The following is a 17576-nucleotide window of genomic DNA, read 5'->3' as shown; positions in this document are numbered from 1 at the left end:
TGTCCATTTCAGTGAGGGGAGTGTTAAAATCCCCTACTATTATTGTATTATTGTCGATGTGTTTCTTTGATTTTGTTATTAATTGGTTTATATAGTGGGCTGCTCCCACGTTAGGGGCATAGATATTTAAAATTGTTAGATCTTCTTGTTGGACAGTTCCTTTGAGTATGATATAGTGTCCTTCCTCATCTCTTATTGTAGTCTTTGGCTTAAAATCTAATTGATCTGATATAAGGATTGCCACCCCAGCTTTCTTCTGATGTCCATTAGCATGGTAAATTGTTTTCCACCCCCTCACTTTAAATCTGGAGGTGTCTTCAGGTCTATAATGAGTTTCTTGTAGGCAGCATATAGATGGGTTTTGTTTTTATATCCATTCTGATACACTGTGTCTTTTGGTTGGGGCATTTAGCCCATTAACATTTAGGGTAAGTATTGAGACATATGAATTTAGTGCCATTGTATTGCCTGTAAGGTGACTGTTATTGTATATTGTCTCTGTTCCTTTCTGATCTACTACTTTTAGGGTCTCTCTTTGCTTAGAGGACCCTTTCAATATTTCCTGTAGAGCTGGTTTGGTATTTGCAAATTCTTTCAGTTTTTGTTTGTCCTGGAAGCTTTTAATCTCTCCTTCTATTTTCAATGATAGCCTAGCTGGATATAGTATTCTTGGCTGCATGTTTTTCTCATTTAGTACTCTGAATATATCATGCCAGCTCTTTCTGGCCTGCCAGGTCTCTGTGGATAAGTCTGCTGCCAATAGAATATTTTTACCATTATATGTTACAGACTTCTTTTCCCGGGCTGCTTTCAGGATATTCTCTTTGTCACTAAGACTTGTCAATTTTACTATTAGGTGACGGGGTGTGGACCTATTCTTATTGATCTTGAGGGGGGTTCTCTGTACTTCATGGATTTTGATGCTTGTTCCCTTTGCCATATTGGGGAAATTCTCTCTAACAATTCTCTCCAATATACCTTCTGCTCCCCTCTCTGTTTCCTCTTCTTCTGGAATCCCAATTATTCTAATGTTGTTTCGTCTTATGGTGTCACTTATCTCTCGAATTCTCCCCTCGTGATCCAGTAACTGTTTGTCCCTCTTTTGCTCAGCTTCTTTATTCTCTGTCATTTGGTCTTCTATATCGCTAATTCTTTCTTCTGCCTCATTTATCCTGGCAGTGAGAGCCTCCATTTTTGATTGCACCTCATTAATAGCTTTTTTTATTTCAACTTGGTTAGATTTTAGTTCTTTAATTTCTCCAGAAAGGGCTTTTATATCTCCCAAGAGGTTTTCTCTAATATCTTCCATGCCTTTTTCGAGCCCAGCTAGAACCTTGAGAATCATCATTCTGAACTCTAGATCTGACATATTACCAATGTCTGTATGGATTAGGTCCGTAGCCTTTGGTACTGCCTCTTGTTCTTTTTTTTGTGGTGAATTTTTCCACCTTGTCATTTTGTCCAGATAAGAATATATGAAGGAGCAAGTAAAATACTAAAAGGGTGGCAAAGACTCCAGGAAAATACGCTTTAACCAAATCAGAAGAGATCCCATATCAGGGTGGGGAGAAAGGGGATAAAAAGAGGTTCAGAAAAAAAAAAAAAGAAACATTTAAAAAAGAAAATAAGTAAAGAAAAGATATAAAAAAGAAAGAAATATATATATATTAGATAAACTAGTTTAAAAACGTTAAAAAAGAAAAGGGTAAAAGTTTAAAAAAATTTAGCAGAAGAAGAAAAAAAGAAAAAAATTTAAAAAAAATTAAATTAACTGCCAGACTAAAGAATCATGAGGAGAAAGCCATGAATTCCATGCTTTGCTTTCTCCTCCTCTGGAATTCCACTGCTCTCCTTGGTATTGAAACTGCACTCCTTGGTAGGTGAACTTGGTCCTGGCTGGATTTCTTGTTGATATTGTGGGGGAGGGGCCTGTTTTAGTGATTCTCAAGTGTCTTTGCTCCAGGCAGAATTGTACTGCCCTTACCAGGGGCCGGGCTGAGTTATCAGCTCGGGTTTGCTTTCAGGAGCTTTTGTTTCCTAAATGCTTTACGTAGAGTTCTGGAGGACAGGAATGAAAATGGCGGCCTCCCAGTCTCTGGCCCGGAGGAGTCCAGAGCTCGGGGTCTGGCTCCTCAGCGTGCCCTCAGAGAAAAGCGCCCAATTACTCCTGTCTCCCTGGCCTCTGGCCGCGCTCCGAGCTCATGAGCCTGCGACCGGTTCAAGGTAACCCCGAGCTGAGAGCTCACTCCTCAGCTCTGTCTCTGTAGCCAGCTTCTCCATTCTAATACCTGCAAGCTCTGCAACACCCAGACACCCCCGATCCTTCTGTGACTCTGTGGGACCTGAGGCCACACTGACCCCACATGGGCTTCACCCTGGTTTAGCTTCTGGAGCGATGTCCCTCAGCAGAACAGACTTTTAAAAGTCCTGATTTTGTGCTCCGTTGCTCCGCCACTTGCCGGGAGCCAGCCCCTCCCCAGTGCAGTCTATCTTCCCATCGCTTTGGTTTCATTTCTCCGCCAGTCCTACCTTTCAGAAAGTGGTTGATTTTCTGTTTCTAGAATTGATGTTCTTCTTCTCTTTGATCTCCCATTGGATTTGTAGGTGTTTGAAATCTTTAGATAAGCTATCTAGCTGATCTCCTGCTACCTGATGTAGTCTCAGCCTGTTATTTCTCTGCCATCTTGACTCCTCCCAAAGCATTTTATTTTTTAGTATTCATTAGAATTCTTCAAAAAGTTAGCAGTCTTTTGTGAACAAATTTTATTATGCTTCATTTTAAATGTGAATTATATGACTGTTTTCCTTAATAATAGTTTGAGTTTATTTCACTTGGAAATTGTTTTTTTTTTTGTTGTTTACCATTTGGCATAGAAAGGACTAAAGGAGACTTATATTGGTTGCATCTAGACAAAGATACTTAAAATACATGAGAAAAATGAGGTAAAGAAAAGTAAGAGTAGGAAAATAAGTCTAACAAAAGAGGTGATAGCAATGAAAAGCTTTCCTTGATAGAGGAGGTCTGAAAAGTGGGTCCTGAGTTTTCTTGCAACTGATTCAAGGAGAGAAATATCACATTTAAGGGACTTGTGTTCTCTATGAGATAAAAGCAACCAGTTTTTTCAGGAGCACTAAACTGTTCCTCATAGTGAGGTCAGGGAAAATGTCTCCAATCTCAGTGAAGGGGCAGGGTATAACATGAAACGTGACCACAACACCTTCCTTTCAGTAATTGTAGTGACCTAGGTTGCTTTAGGAAGAATAAGTCAACATAGGAGTCACTGGTAAGCACACTAAATCACCTCTAAGTGGTGTGTGTGTGGCACACTGCTTTTTAAACCATTAAGTATTTATGTTGTTTTGTTTTGAATTTACTTTGACACAACCACTTTTCAAAAAAGCGTGTGGGGAAAAATCAGATTCACTCCATATATGCCAGTTTCTCCATATTACATCGCCGACAAAGAATTTCTATTATCTTGAAAGAAATTTATCTGTGTAAATAAGAGTCAGTATCAGATCCACTGAACCACCAGCCTGGGAGCTCATTGCTTTAATTCCAAGCACAGTGTAATTAGTCAGCTTTAGTTTTTTACTCTATGTTCAGCCTAACAATTTATCATATGCATGAATTAATGTCTAATATATGCGTGTATTATGGGTGTCATTAGAAATATAGTAGTGTATTTCATAATGATTACATACACTGATGTTGCAGCAAACTAATAAGGAAAAAATTAATATCTTCAGTAATAAATCATTCCATTTCTCAGTTGTGCACCTCCATTTCCTCCAAGGCTCGTCCCCACAAGTGCCGATCAACCTGTGGATGACATTGAAAATAAAACAAAGTCCTTGGATCCAATACCTGATGCTCCTCCTGACTACACTGCCATTTAAGTTCAGCAGATCCAAATCTGATGACCCTCCAGAGCATAATCCCCATTTTATATCCGGTAAGTTAAATCTTCAGAATCTTTTCACCACTGCAGAAAATGACACTAAGGGTTAAGTTGCTTGTTTAACTAATTACTTTATTGTTTCAATAAATAAATATTGAGTACCTACTAGATGCCAAGTAGTTTACTGAATGTCAAGTAGAACATTCCTATCCTCAAAGAATTTACCATCTCCTGGAGTAGGAAGTTCTGTGGAAATATGAAAAGAATGTGGTAGGGACATAGACAGCAGAATAACTGACTGTGGGATTAAAGGGAAGGCCTAACTGAGGAAGTCAGGTTTTGCTGACATGATAAGGAGTTTCTCAATCAAATAATGGGTGGGGAAGGAAGAATGTCTGGGGGAAAGAAAACAGGTCCAAAAACAGGAGGTCTTGAAGGCCTGGTGGTATGACTGGGACTTTAGATAAAGTTCTGCTTGGATCAAAAGACAGAAGGGCAGAGCATGGGAGATAACAACGGAGTCTTCTGCTGATGAAGGAGTTTGCCTCTTATCCTGGAGCCTGTGTGGGCTGTAGAAGCTTTTTGACAGGACATCAACACTTCAAATCAGATACTTGAGTTTGTCTTTCATCACTTTCTTCCCAGCTTCGGGCACAGGGTCTGGTACATAACAGGTGCTCAGTAAATGTCCAGTGAGTAACTGATTGGATGTCTAAATAAGATAGCTCTTGTGGGGGGAGGAGGTGGCACGTGGGTGGCTCAGTCCATTGAGCATCTGCCTTCAGCTCAGGTTATGATCTTGGGGTCCCGGGATCAAGTCCTGCATTGTGCTCCCTGCTCAGCAAGGAGTCTGCTTCTTCCATTCCCTCTGCCCCTCCCCCTGCTCATGCTTGTGCTCTCTCTCTTTCTCAAACGAATAAATAAAATCTTTAAAAAAAAAAAAAAGAAAGAAAGATAGCTCTTGGAGCCAGTGTAAAGGAATCACTGGAACAGAGGGAAAGCTAGTTAAGAAGTTACTGCAATCGTCCCATCTGGATGATGCTTAGAAAGAATGAGTGTAAAGAAGAGGCAAAAAGCTCACAGTTTGGAAAAAAATCATCAATGAGATGATTACAGAGATGTTATTTCATTCTAGAAATAAGATCCGTGGAGCTCAGGTAGCCTCTGCCCCTGCAGCGTTTTCTCAAAACAGTAGAGTTTCCTTTTCCTTTTTTCTCTGTGTATATGTTGTATAGCTATAATCCAGTATAAACACTCAGTACTGGCTCAGTACCTGCTAAATCCAGGGTCTTGACAATCCTGTATTATGGCCAAGTTCCATCTGGCCCTTTCTCAGTATTTTACTTCATTCAGTGTCTTATTTCTATGTCTTTCAGGTGATTTATCTTCCTTTTTTTTAAATGGAGGTATAACTCACATACATAAAATTCACCACTTGAAAGTGTATAATTCAGTGTTTTTTAGTATATCCACAGGGTTGCCATCATACTATCCCCCACCGGACCACTTTATTTTTCAATTAAAAAAATTATAATGCAGATATTTCAAAATTCAAATGGTATAAAAGGACCTTGGAAATTCTCCAATCCTTGTGAGCAATGTTACTAGATGACAATCTTGTGTAACCTTTGGGGCCATATTAAACTCAATTCCTGATCTGAGATTCTTCAGAAAAATCCTAATTTTTTTTTTTTTAGATTTTTTATTTATTCATTTGAGAGAGACACAGAGACAGAGATTTCACAAGCAGGGGGAGAGGCAGAGGGAAATGGAGAGGGACAAGTAGACTCCCCCACTGAGCTGGGAGCCCAATATGGGGCTCAATCCCAGCACCTGGAGGTCGTGACCCTTGCCAAAGGCAGATAGGTGCTCAACCATCTGAGCCACCCAGTCGCTCCAGAAAATCCTAATTTAAAGTTTGCTGCAAACTCATATCATCACTACTATTTAATCCAGATTATTTCCATCATGTCCCAGATAAGTCATATCCATTATCAATCACTCCACATTTTGTTCTTTCCCTAGCCCCTGGCAACCACTAATCTATTTATAGCTGTATAGTTTTGCCTATTCTGATATTTCATATAAGTGGAATCATAACATGTATAGCCTTTTGCATCTGGCTTTTTTCACTCAGAATATTGTCAAGGTTTATCTGTGTTGTAGCAGGTGTGCTGAATCGTATTTTATTGTATGAACACCTTGTTTATGCATTTATTACTTCATGGATATTTTAATTCTTTCTACTTTTTGACCATTATGAGTAATGCTGCTACATACATTGACTTTTTTTTTTAAGATTTTATTTATTTATTTGACAGACAGAGAGAGATCACAAGTAGGCAGAGAGGCAGGCAGAGAGAGGGGGTGGGAAGCAGGCTCCCTGCTGAGCAGAGAGCCCGACATGGGACTCAATCCCAGGACCCTGAGATCATGATCTGAGCTGAAGGCAGAGGCTTAACTCACTGAGCCACCCAGGCACCCATACATTGACTTTTGATGGCAGATTATATCTTAAATTTTAGAAAAAATTCTAAACTGTTGTTTCTTAAAGTGTAGCTTAATATACTAGGTCCATCAAAATAATGCGAATTTCTTTTGCTAATATAAAAATGCAGGTCCTGGCCATCTATTGAATCAGAATCTCCAAGACAGATCCTGAAAAAGAAAAATATCCTATCTGGTTGGTTCTTATCAACAGCTAAGTTTGAGAAACACTTTTAATAATGTGTTTTCCAAACTGCAGATCCATCAGTAGGCTATAAAATTAAGCTAGTGATTCACAATAAGTTCTTGAAACAAAAATGATAAGAATATTCAAAATAAGAAGATACAAATATAGTCAAAGCTTCAGCCAGTTTACGTCAGGTCTCAGCTGAACTCTTCTGCTAACATAGAGTTGGTTTTATTTCATTTTAGCTAAAATCAACCTGTAATGAAATCTGAAAAATAAATTATTGGCCTTATCTCATGTATTTAGTTTTCAACCACATTACTTTTTTAAAAAACTCTCTTTTTTCTGGGATCAGGAAGAGAGGTTCTTTTTTGCTGTAGGCTTGGCTTTTCTTTACTTTTTGTTCTGGCCTTTCCTAGAAGTTCAGAGAAAGGCAACTGGGGTTCTCTCCCTCAAATGATTTCAGTAAAGGCTTTCCAATGCTAGGAATAACTTAGAAATTTATCAGGTACCCCCTTGTAATCAATCAGAGCCCAGTTACTTATGTAAATAAATAAATAAATAAATTATTTTAAATCCAAGAAAGTAAAACAAAACACGCCAAATCTGGTGGTAAAAGTATCCAGATTTTACTTTTTTAACACTATAGCTACATCTCAGTAGTATGGATAATCTCATATCTAAATGCTGTTAATTCTCCACATTGTTAGCAATCCATGTAAAATGCTTGTGAAATCCCTGCTTCTCCAGTGGATGGCAGGGGACCAGGCTTCCTTTCACAGAAAAGGGGGTGAAGTGCTCCTTGTTACTGCTGGGCAGGAGTTCAAGCTCCTTACTAAGCCTGCTCTGATCCATCCTGGCTGATTCTAAGCACGCTTCTTTTGAGACATTTGACATTTGATAAAAGAAGCAAAATCTGAAGTCATACATTAGTGGTACCTTCATACTAATTCATGATTTGAGTGCTTCTCTTTTTAAATTTTGTGATTCTTTAAAGAAATCTGACTTTCTTGACTGTGGTCTTATTTACATTGACCAAGCTGAAATTAAACTGACCCCTGGTTGAAAGAGAACAGTGTGGAAACAGATGAGGATACAAAGAAGTGACTGGGCAGCAACAATATAGCAGTCTTCGAGTCACCATTTTGAAGGTGAGATGTGAATTCAAATTCCAGTGTTACCACTTGCTATTTATATAAACTTAACAATAGTATAAAGAATATAAAAACAGAAATTTGCACACCTGAAACTAACATGATATTGTATGTTAATTATATTTCAATAAAAATATTTTTTTAAAGATTTTATTTATTTATTTGACAGACAGAGATCACAAGTAGGCAGAGAGGCAGGCAGAATGGCGGTGGGTGGGGAAGCAGGCTCCCTGCCAAGACAGAGTCCCAATCCCAGGAGCCTGGGATCATGACCTGAGCTGAAGGGCAGAGGCTTTAACCCACTGAGCCACCCAGGTGCCCCCTTCAATAAAAATATTTTTAATGTGAAAAAAAATAGAAATTTACATAGTGCTAAACTTATTTCAGTCCCTGGGCTAACTCTGCAGCAACCTTATGAGATTGGCATAGAGAGGCTATCAAATTATACTTCATCTCTTCAACCTTAGTTTTTGCATTTGTGAGGTGAGCATAACTATTTCATAAAGTTTAAGAGGATTAAATGAGTTAATAATCTCTACTACATTTTTGGTACATGGCATGTCCTTCCCTCAGAAAATGAAACCTCCTACTATTTTCAAGAAGCTGTCATGTGACCCATGTAATTTCCATGTAAAAATTTGTGCTAAGGGGCGCTGGGTGGCTCAGTGGGTTAAGCTGCTGCCTTCGGCTCAGGTCATGATCCCAGGTCCTGGGTTCAAGCCCCACATCGGGCTTTCTGCTCAGCAGGGAGCCTGCTTCCTCCTCTCTCTCTGCCTGCCTCTCTGCCTACTTGTGATTTCTCTCTGTCAAATAAATAAATAAATAAATAAATAAATAAATAAAAATTTGTGCTAAGTTTCAATACAATGTAGTTTCAAACATGTGTAATTTTTGCATTTGATTTTGGACACAGAGTCCCCAGTAGCTACTGCCCTTGCACTTGCATACTACCCAGGAAGCTTGCTTATGGGATACTACAGTCCACATCAGCTCAGTACCTTCCCCTCATACCAGCCAACTGGTGGCCCTCATCTTATATAGTACTGGCCTGGCAGATGTCCATTGTTCAGTCAGTCTGCTCCAACAGCATGGATGCCAGAGTCAATTCCTGTGCCAAACTGCCCTCATGGTCTGGAATACTTATTGGCTCAGGTACTCTGTACAACTCCAAATTATTTTCTTATGAAATATGACCTTGGGGACCCAATAAAAAGAGACACAGGCTGGATACAGCAGGTAAAGGTGGTAGGTCAGTGATGACAGAGGTCCACTTGTGAGACTACAGGAGCAGTGATACTGATTTCAGATATGTGAAGGGGGAGCAAAAGTATAAGAATATTTTCAGTAGGAAGAGTATGACTTTCATAAAGGATTCAAACTGAGTTGTAAGATATTCAAGATGTCCTCCTAAAGGAAATTAGAAAAATAGGGTTAGAAAAAAAAGCTATCATAGATGCCAACTGGAGTGTCATTTACTTGGAAGTAAGAGTAAACATCAAGAAAGAGAACATAGGGTGCCTGGGTGGCTCAGTCGGTTAGGCTTTGGTCATGATCTCAGGGTCATGAGATGAAGCCTTGCATGGGGCTCTGCACTCAGCGTGGAGTTTGCTGGCCTCTCTCCTTCTGCTGCTCCTCCTCCTGCTCTCTCCCTCCCTCATGAATAAATAAAATCATTTTTAAAAAGACAACATGAAGGAACAGAACACTTAGTGACAAACTCATCAGGTGACTTGGCCCCTTGCTTTCCCCTGCCATAATTTCACCAGCTACTCTAGCCTACATAAAAACCTATTACCAAGTAAACATAAGGTGCCTACCAAGCACACATAGCTTCAAGCCAAGTCTGTGAGGCCTCTTCCCACAAAGTGGTGGTCCCCTAAATCCCTTCTGTATAAAAATTATGCAATTGGGGCGCCTGGGTGGCTCAGTGGGTTAAGCCTCTGCCTTTGGCTCAGGTCATAATCCCAGGTCCTGGGATCGAGCCCCACGTCGGGCTTTCTGCTCTGCGGGAGGCCTGCTTCCTCCTCTCTCTCTCTCTCTGCCTGCCTCTCTGCCTACTTGTGATCTCTGTCTGTCAAATAAATAAATAAAATCTTTTAAAAAAATTATGCAATTACTCTGAAACCTAGGTCATACAGTTGAGGTATAGGCAGATTTGGTTGTAAATTCAAATGGTAGAAACTCAAAAAATTTACCTAGTGAAACTGAGATATAGCTAGCATTCTTCTGTAAGCCTGACCCTCTTTGTCTTGGAAACAGGAGGTTTTTAAGTTCATTATAAGCAAGGGACTCTGATTCAATACTTCACTCCCCACATAATTAATAAAATATTCCTTGAAGTTGACAAGTTCCTTTTGCAATTCAGTATATTAATCTTGTGCATTGAAAACTATCAATACACCACTGTCAAAATGATGTGTGAAATGCAGTACAATTGGATGAAGAAACTGGAATTTGTAGGAGCCAAAAATTTTACTAAACTGTCCCTTTGTAAAATAACTATAAAATACACATGAAGTCATTGAAGTGCTAGAGTAAACCCCTTCATTATTTTAGAAGCTTACAGGATGCTTATAGTTAATAAATTTTAGGAAATCTTTTTATACTTGCACAATAATAATAATTTCTCCTTCTAAGTCTGGAGTCTCCTAGACCATTTCCCCATCTTTTTAAAATTGTACAGCTTTAAAATTGTTTATTAAAATAAAAAACAAAATTGCTCAACTTCTTCTATTATCCTGATAGAGGTTAAATGATAGATATGATGGATTCACTGTTCCCTTTCCAAATTGGATGAATTAAGAAACAAAACTAGAAACAGATAAAAAATAAAACCGGGTTTAGAGCTAGACAATGTAGTTTTTAATTCTGTCTTTATTCCCTACTAGTTCTATAACCTTGAACAAATTTCTTAAATATTTGATGTTTCAATTTCTTCATCTACAAAATAGTATTAACTATCTGTACCCTACTGGGCAGTTCTGAGAATTATCAATGTCTGATACAATTCCTGGCACCCAGGAACCACTGCATGGATGGGATACTGTAATGAGGCTACTTAGTTGAAATGCCTGCTTAGGTATGAGTGGAAGGCACATACCCAGTCACTTTCCTCCTGCTTCTCCAGACTTTTGAGATCCCATTTGAAGGATATCACGACTCCTCAGAGGAATTCTGTCCAACACAGCAGGATTACATGGTTTCTGAACTTTGACTTTGCCAGCAGCTCCACTAGCTCCTTAAAGAATTGCTCCTTAAATGGCCACTGTGTCTTATAAGGTAAACTTCTCCCATTTTTTTTAAGATTTTATTTATTTATTTGACAGAGATCACAAGTAGGCAGAGAGGCAGCAGAGAGAGAGGGGGAAGCAGGTCCCCTGCTGAGCAGAGAGCTCGATGTGAGGCTCGATCCCAGGACCCCGTGATCATGACCCAACGAAGGCAGAGGCTTTAACCCACTGAACTATCCAGGCACCCCAAACTTCTCCCATGTTTAAGGGCTTCATTTCTTTAGGCTATTTTGCCTAGTGGTGGGCACTTTATGAAACTGAGTTTTTTTGTCTTTTAATCCTAGAGTTTAAAATCCTAGAATTTTTTAAATAGGACTGTGAACCATTTTGGGGGGCACGTTTGAAAAGTTCTAAGAGATGTGTAGACCCCCTCACCCGGCTGTGTTTTCATACAAGAAAAAGTCTTGAATTAAGTATGGACTGAGTTCTCCACTCTCTCATTGTGGGAATTCACAGTGTCCGGACAGACAAAATCTGACTTTTATCTGCCTCCCTGGATGGGACTAATAGAAAAGCAAAGGAGGATGCCCCGAACTTTGCGCCTTCTTGGAAGTTTCTTGGCTGAAAGCAGCCAGATTCTTACTGTTGCTCAAGGTTCTCATCTAGGGAGTAAATGTTGAAATTTTGAAGAAAAACAGGCACCTTTGGTGATCACGAACTTCACAAACTCCTTGCCTCCTCGCCCTTATCATATGCCGCCCCATATATTATTATCCTGACCATTAAAGTTAGTTACACTTTCCTCCTGGCTTTGCACTTATACCTGCTGCATTGATAAGACCCCAATAAAAGTGTAGACAAATCTTGGCTTGAGGCCTTTTGCAACTAGAGCGTCAGGCCCCAGGCCTCTCCTTTCTCCTACTAAGGTGTCTGGAGTAATCTGTTCATTCACCATCTCAGGGTTTGCTGGCCAAACCTGACATTTTATAATTAAGCACATGATTAAACATTCATGTCCAGTTAAGTCACTTTCAATTTTATTCATTTCAAAATCTATTCATTAACTTATTCAACAAATATTTAAGGAAATATGACATTTCAGCCAATGTTCCAAGCTCAGATGTTAGGAATGACAGGAAATTGTGTAAGATAGGATCAGTCCGTCCTGGAGGAGTTTTTTTTTCTCCGCTAGAAAGATTCAAGCATCTTGGGAGTAATCCCAAAGTAAAACTAAGATAAAAATTGTATCTAATGGTATTTCCAATTTCCGTTTTCAAGGGATCATATCCCAGAATGTTTCCTGTCCTTTGCCCTAATCCTATTTATGAGCTTCCTGCCCTCTTGGACCCTCCCCTAATTAAAAGTGAACACCTAGGGAAGAGCATGGTGTTTAGTAAACCAAGTGAATGGAATCAGTATGTTAATCTGTCAGAGGTACCTGTGAAATAATATAAAATTGGACAGTTCTGTGTGAGGTTTACCCTGGCTGACTCCCTCTCCCTAAGACACTGAGACATTGCCTTCTCTGTGGCTGGTCCATGTTAAACCATCCTGAGATTCCTGAGCAACACGTCTGTAGGTCATTGAGGCCAGTGAGTAGGGACTGAGCTAGAAACAATCTATGTCAACACAGCTTCTAGATACTGTTACTATAGCTGAAGGTGATTTTCTGATAGTTTATCAAAAACATTATTAAATTTTTTAGTCTTCTAGAGTATAACTGGAGGAAAGGGTTTTTCCTAACTAGACATTTCTCCTTATATATGATCAGGTACAGATAGGTTAATTTCACTTGATAAAATGTATTATATTATAATTAATTTACATTAAAGATATTTTAAAAATAAATTGATACATGGCAATAAGTTCTATCAATTTCTTTTCTAGTGCTAACTTGTTTTAATTCTGTTATTTCTATCTTCCCTAATTACTTCTTTCTATCCCACTAGTTGGACAACATACACATTCTTCAGCATTTTGAACCCCTGGAAAATATGTGTACTTCAGTGGTGATCAGCAATTTTAGAATCAATATTATTTGATACCCAGTTCTTTATTCATACTGATCATTTTTTAGTGGTTCGAAGAGGAAAGACTGTCCTAGAAACTTAAAGAGGGAATTTTTTGTACAATTTTATTAATTTATAAATCATAGAATATTGGATCTTAGATTGAAAAAGATCTTCTATATTATCTGGTCAACGCCATTACACTTATTCCCTTTTTCCACCCCCCTTATTCACATTTTATAGATGAGGGGAAAAAAGAGCATAGAAAATAAAGGACTTAGTGAGGGACCAGCAGAATCTAGATTTGCTGGAAGAAGGAAGAAATGAGCATGGTAAACATGAAGCTTGTCCTCTGTTCATAGGAAATTATTCCTGACCCGTAAAGCAACAATTTTACACATTCCTTTGTCTGTATGTAAGGCCTCCAGCTCTTCTTGGTTCCTTTTTCTGTTTGCAGTTTGTAATGACCATCTTACCATATTTCATGAGCTGACTCACTTGTGATGCAATCTGTAATTTCATTAAAATATTTTTAAAACTAAAGTTTTCTGAATACAGGTATTATATAAGACATGATCATCTTATAAAAGATGTTTTCAATCTTTCCTGTTACATGAATAAACATTTTAAAATCATCTTGCTCTGAGCTTAAAATAAATGTTTTAAGTCCCAATGCTTATAAGGATTATAAAATATTTTGATGTTCCAAGCAATTGCATATGCTTCAGTGAAATTTTGAAAAAGTTTTTTTTTCTTTACACACTAAGAAATGCTATACGGGGGCGCCTGGGTGGCTCAGTGGGTTAAAGCCTCTGCCTTTGGCTCAGGTCATGATCCCAGGGTCCTGGGATGGAGCCCCGCATCGGGCTCTCTGCTCAGCAGGGAGCCTGCTTCCTCCTCTCTCTCTCTGCCTGCCTTTCTCCCTACTTGTGATCTCTGTCTGTCGAATAAATAAATAAAATCTTTAAAAAAAAAAAAAAGAAATGCAATACGAATACTCAAGGCCCATCTTAACTGCTTCTAATTTAAAGTGTCTTTCTCATTTTATTTTTTTTAGTGATGACATCTTTTGAAACCAATAATAGATATTAAAAACAATCTGGACCAAATGTTTACATCGTAACTGAAGACACAGACGACTTTACCAGAAATGCTTATCGGACTCTAAGGCCCTTCGTCCTCCGGGTCACCGACTGTATGGGCCGAGAAATCATGACAATGCAGAGACCTTTCAGATGCACCTGCTGTTGCCTCTGTTGTCCCTCTGCCAGGCAAGAGGTCAGAGAATGCAGGTCTTATCCCTGGTTTCTTCCTGATCCAAGTCTTCACAGCATGCTTGTGCTCCTTCCAGAATGACACAGGAGGGGATTTTCACTGGCTCTGATGATCAGAATGAAAGAAGAGAGTGGGGTAGGGGAGGCAGGCCACATTGTCTCACCCAAGGAAAAGCGCAGAGGGCTTTTTCTTGTGGATTCTTGCCTTCCAGTGCTAGTTGGGGGGGTCAAGCACAAATTAGGGTTATTTATTCAGTGACCATAATTCTGTCAGTTGTGTCTAATGAATTGGAAATGTATTTATGACCTAAAACAGAAGTCACACACATTTGTTTAAATGTAGCTACGTATCTGCAGATAAGATGTCGCTAGACATCATCGAATACTTTTAGAATTGGAAGAGACCTTGGATGATTTTATACTCCCCATCCCAGTCCACACTTGCCATAGATAAAGAAGGGGTGGCTCAGAAAGATGAAGTGCCTGGTGAGGTTACAGTCCCCTGAGGGCCGGACCTACAGAGCAGGCGTTCTGAGTTACAGTTGGGTTCCTTGTCTACAACCCATGTGGCTCTAGGAAGGCTGTTTGCTGCAGGGAAAGAAGCAGCTTTAGTGAGAGGTCCACCAGAATTTTGAATTCCAGATATGTCACCTACTTAAATTGTGCAATTTACTTAACTTCTTTGGGCCTCAGTGCTCTGGTACATAAATATGCACGACATACCCCATAGGATTCCTGGGATATTTAAAAGACATAGTAAGTGCCAGCACATACTAAATGTTAATTTATTTACAACCTTTTCTGTGTTTTGATTTCTTATAAGATGGAGGTAATAATAGTATCTGTACACAGGATTGCTTTGAGGATAAAATAGTAAATAAATGTTAACTGTTCATTACAGTACCTGGCAGATAGTACAGTGCTCAGAGAACGTTGTTCCCAGGTATCTTACTCCATCATTACTGTTTTTGTAATTATAGCCTGATATTTGAGATGAATCTTCACTTTTAATCCTTAATCCTTTTGGATTCATATTCATGAGTTGGGTTTTCTTCTCAAATTGTATAAATGCAACCTCCCATGATTAAAGTAAGCCATGATGTAGTAAAGCTAATCAAAATTATAAATGTACTCAATTTATAGAACACTTATTTCATGATAGATTTTTTTCTCATTTCTCCAATTTTACTTGTATTCCTGTGTGTGTGTGTGTGTGTGTGTGTGTGTGTGTGTGTGTTATTCAGTCCTCTGAGGTTTGATCACCTGTGTTGATTCCTGTGTCCACCACACAGTGCAGATACCTGATAATTTCATCACCACAAAAATCCCTTTCATAACCATGCCCACCATAGACTTAGAGAAGGAATTGGCTGTTCCATAGCAAGGGACAAGCAAGTCTCCCCTGTGTCCTGAAGAAAAATGTGACTTCATCCCTCGAGGTTGCTCCCTCCAATGACAACCCCAAGAAGTGGCCAAGGGAAAGAGCAGTCAGGACCTTGCTTTGCTTCCACACACAGCGAGAACTTTAGAAGTATGAGAGGCCTGTGGAGGACTCTCTCTCTCTCAACAATTTCCTTACTCCTTAAAAGTTTTCAGAGCACATCTAGGTGGTGTGTCCATATATACATCGATGCATAGCTTCCTCCCCTCTCTCACTTCCTCATTTGCAGCTGAAGGTACCGTGTCCTCCCGGTGTCACCATTGGCTTTGTGGCAGAACACTGGAACCTGTGCAGGGCAGTTTACAGCATCCAGAATGAGAAGAAAGAAAATGTGATGAGAGTGCGCGGGCCATGTTCAACCTACGGCTGTGGTTCAGATTCGGTTTGAGGTAACCTAATGGTAAAATAATGTTTTTAGAGCTTTTTTCCTCCATGGACTGACCAACTTCAGAATGATCCTGTTACAGTGTACTTTTCCATGTAATTGAAATGAGGTTTACAACATCACTTATAAAATAAATAGAGCAAGTATGATGAAATAATTGTAAGTTACTATGCTAGGTATTAAGGAAATGCAAAGATGTACAGAATAGTCCTCTGTCCTCAGCAAGTGTAAAACAAGTCAATATATAATTATAGTATGAAGCTCAACAAGAATTCTTGGTATAAAATAAATGCAGTTTATCAGTTTGCACGTACGTATCACATGGTTCTCACTACCACACCACGAGCTAGGTGTCAATATTATTGTTGAGAGACAAAGCTGAAATTCATCAGGAGTTAATAGTAAGAAGACAGGGTGCTGAGGAACTTCTTCCCTCTGGTGTAATTGTAATGAAGGGAGCTGGAAAGAAAGGGAGAGACATGAGAGCTCCTGGAGGAGGGGAAGCAGAACAGGTGGAACTAGCTAACACGAGCACTTGAAGAGCTGATGGGTCTCAAAGGCCCAGCAGAAGCCTAGGGTCCTAACCCTGTTCTCCCGGGTTCTGAATAAGGCTGGTGGTCAGTGTACACTTGTGTGTGTGGTGGCAGTAGGGGAAGGTGCTGGGGCTGGGATGACTGTGAAGCATCCACTCTTTTTTCTTTTTTAAAATTTTATTTATTAGGGAGAACGAGAAAGAGAGAGCACAAGCAGGGGGAGAGGGAGAAGTAGACTCCCCGCTGAGCAGGGAGCCCAATGTGGGGCTTGATCCCAGGACCCTGACCCTGGCATCATGACCTGAGCTGAAGGCAGATGCTCAACCGACTGAGCCACCGAGGAACTCCTGGCACATACACTCTTGAGGTAAAAGCCATCTTCAATGTACTCAACCATGTGTGTGTCTTAGAGGAGTTTAATGTGTAAAATTTTCTGGAGTTTGAAGAACCAAAATATGTGTATGTTAACATAATATTTATAGTTAATTTATAGTTAAGTGTAGTTAACATAACATTTACAAATCACAAAAAATGATTTACACCGGAAATTTACAAAAAAGTATAGTTTTTTTTTTAATTTTTTTTTTTAAGATTTTATTTATTTGACAGGGAGAGAGAGATCACAAGTAGGCAGAGAGGCAGGCAGAGAGAGAGAGAGAGAGGAAGAAGCAGGCTCCCCACTGAACAGAGAGCCCGATAAGGGGCTCGATCCCAGGACCCTGGGATCATGACCTGAGCTGAAGGCAGAGGCTTTAACCCACTGAGCCACCCAGGTGCCCCCAAAAAAAGAATAGTTTTAAACAGAAACAAAAAATAAATAGCAAGTTCTAAACACATGTTCTGTAATTATGTAGCATTATGGTTGCCCATTAAATTTTCTTTCAGTTCTTAGTTCTGCTGCCTCTCAACCAGGAAGCCAGTCATGTGAAATGATATAATTTTGTTACATATGGTTTCTAGGTTTACCTCAAGAT

The 17576-nt window shown here is 39.4% G+C and overlaps 1 protein-coding gene and 1 pseudogene across 2 annotated transcripts in view; both read left to right on the top strand.

Annotated features, from left to right (window-relative positions):
* PLSCR4 (phospholipid scramblase 4) overlaps positions 1 to 17576 on the top strand; it is a 148390-nt gene that overhangs the window by 30852 nt on the left and 99962 nt on the right. The window lies entirely within an intron of this gene.
* Positions 1 to 17576, top strand: part of LOC125098410 (phospholipid scramblase 4-like) — a 50540-nt pseudogene that overhangs the window by 30817 nt on the left and 2147 nt on the right.

The sequence above is a fragment of the Lutra lutra genome, chromosome 1 (genome assembly GCF_902655055.1).
Source record: "Lutra lutra chromosome 1, mLutLut1.2, whole genome shotgun sequence".
NCBI lineage: Eukaryota > Metazoa > Chordata > Mammalia > Carnivora > Mustelidae > Lutra > Lutra lutra.
This window is presented reverse-complemented; position numbering and strand designations above follow the sequence as displayed.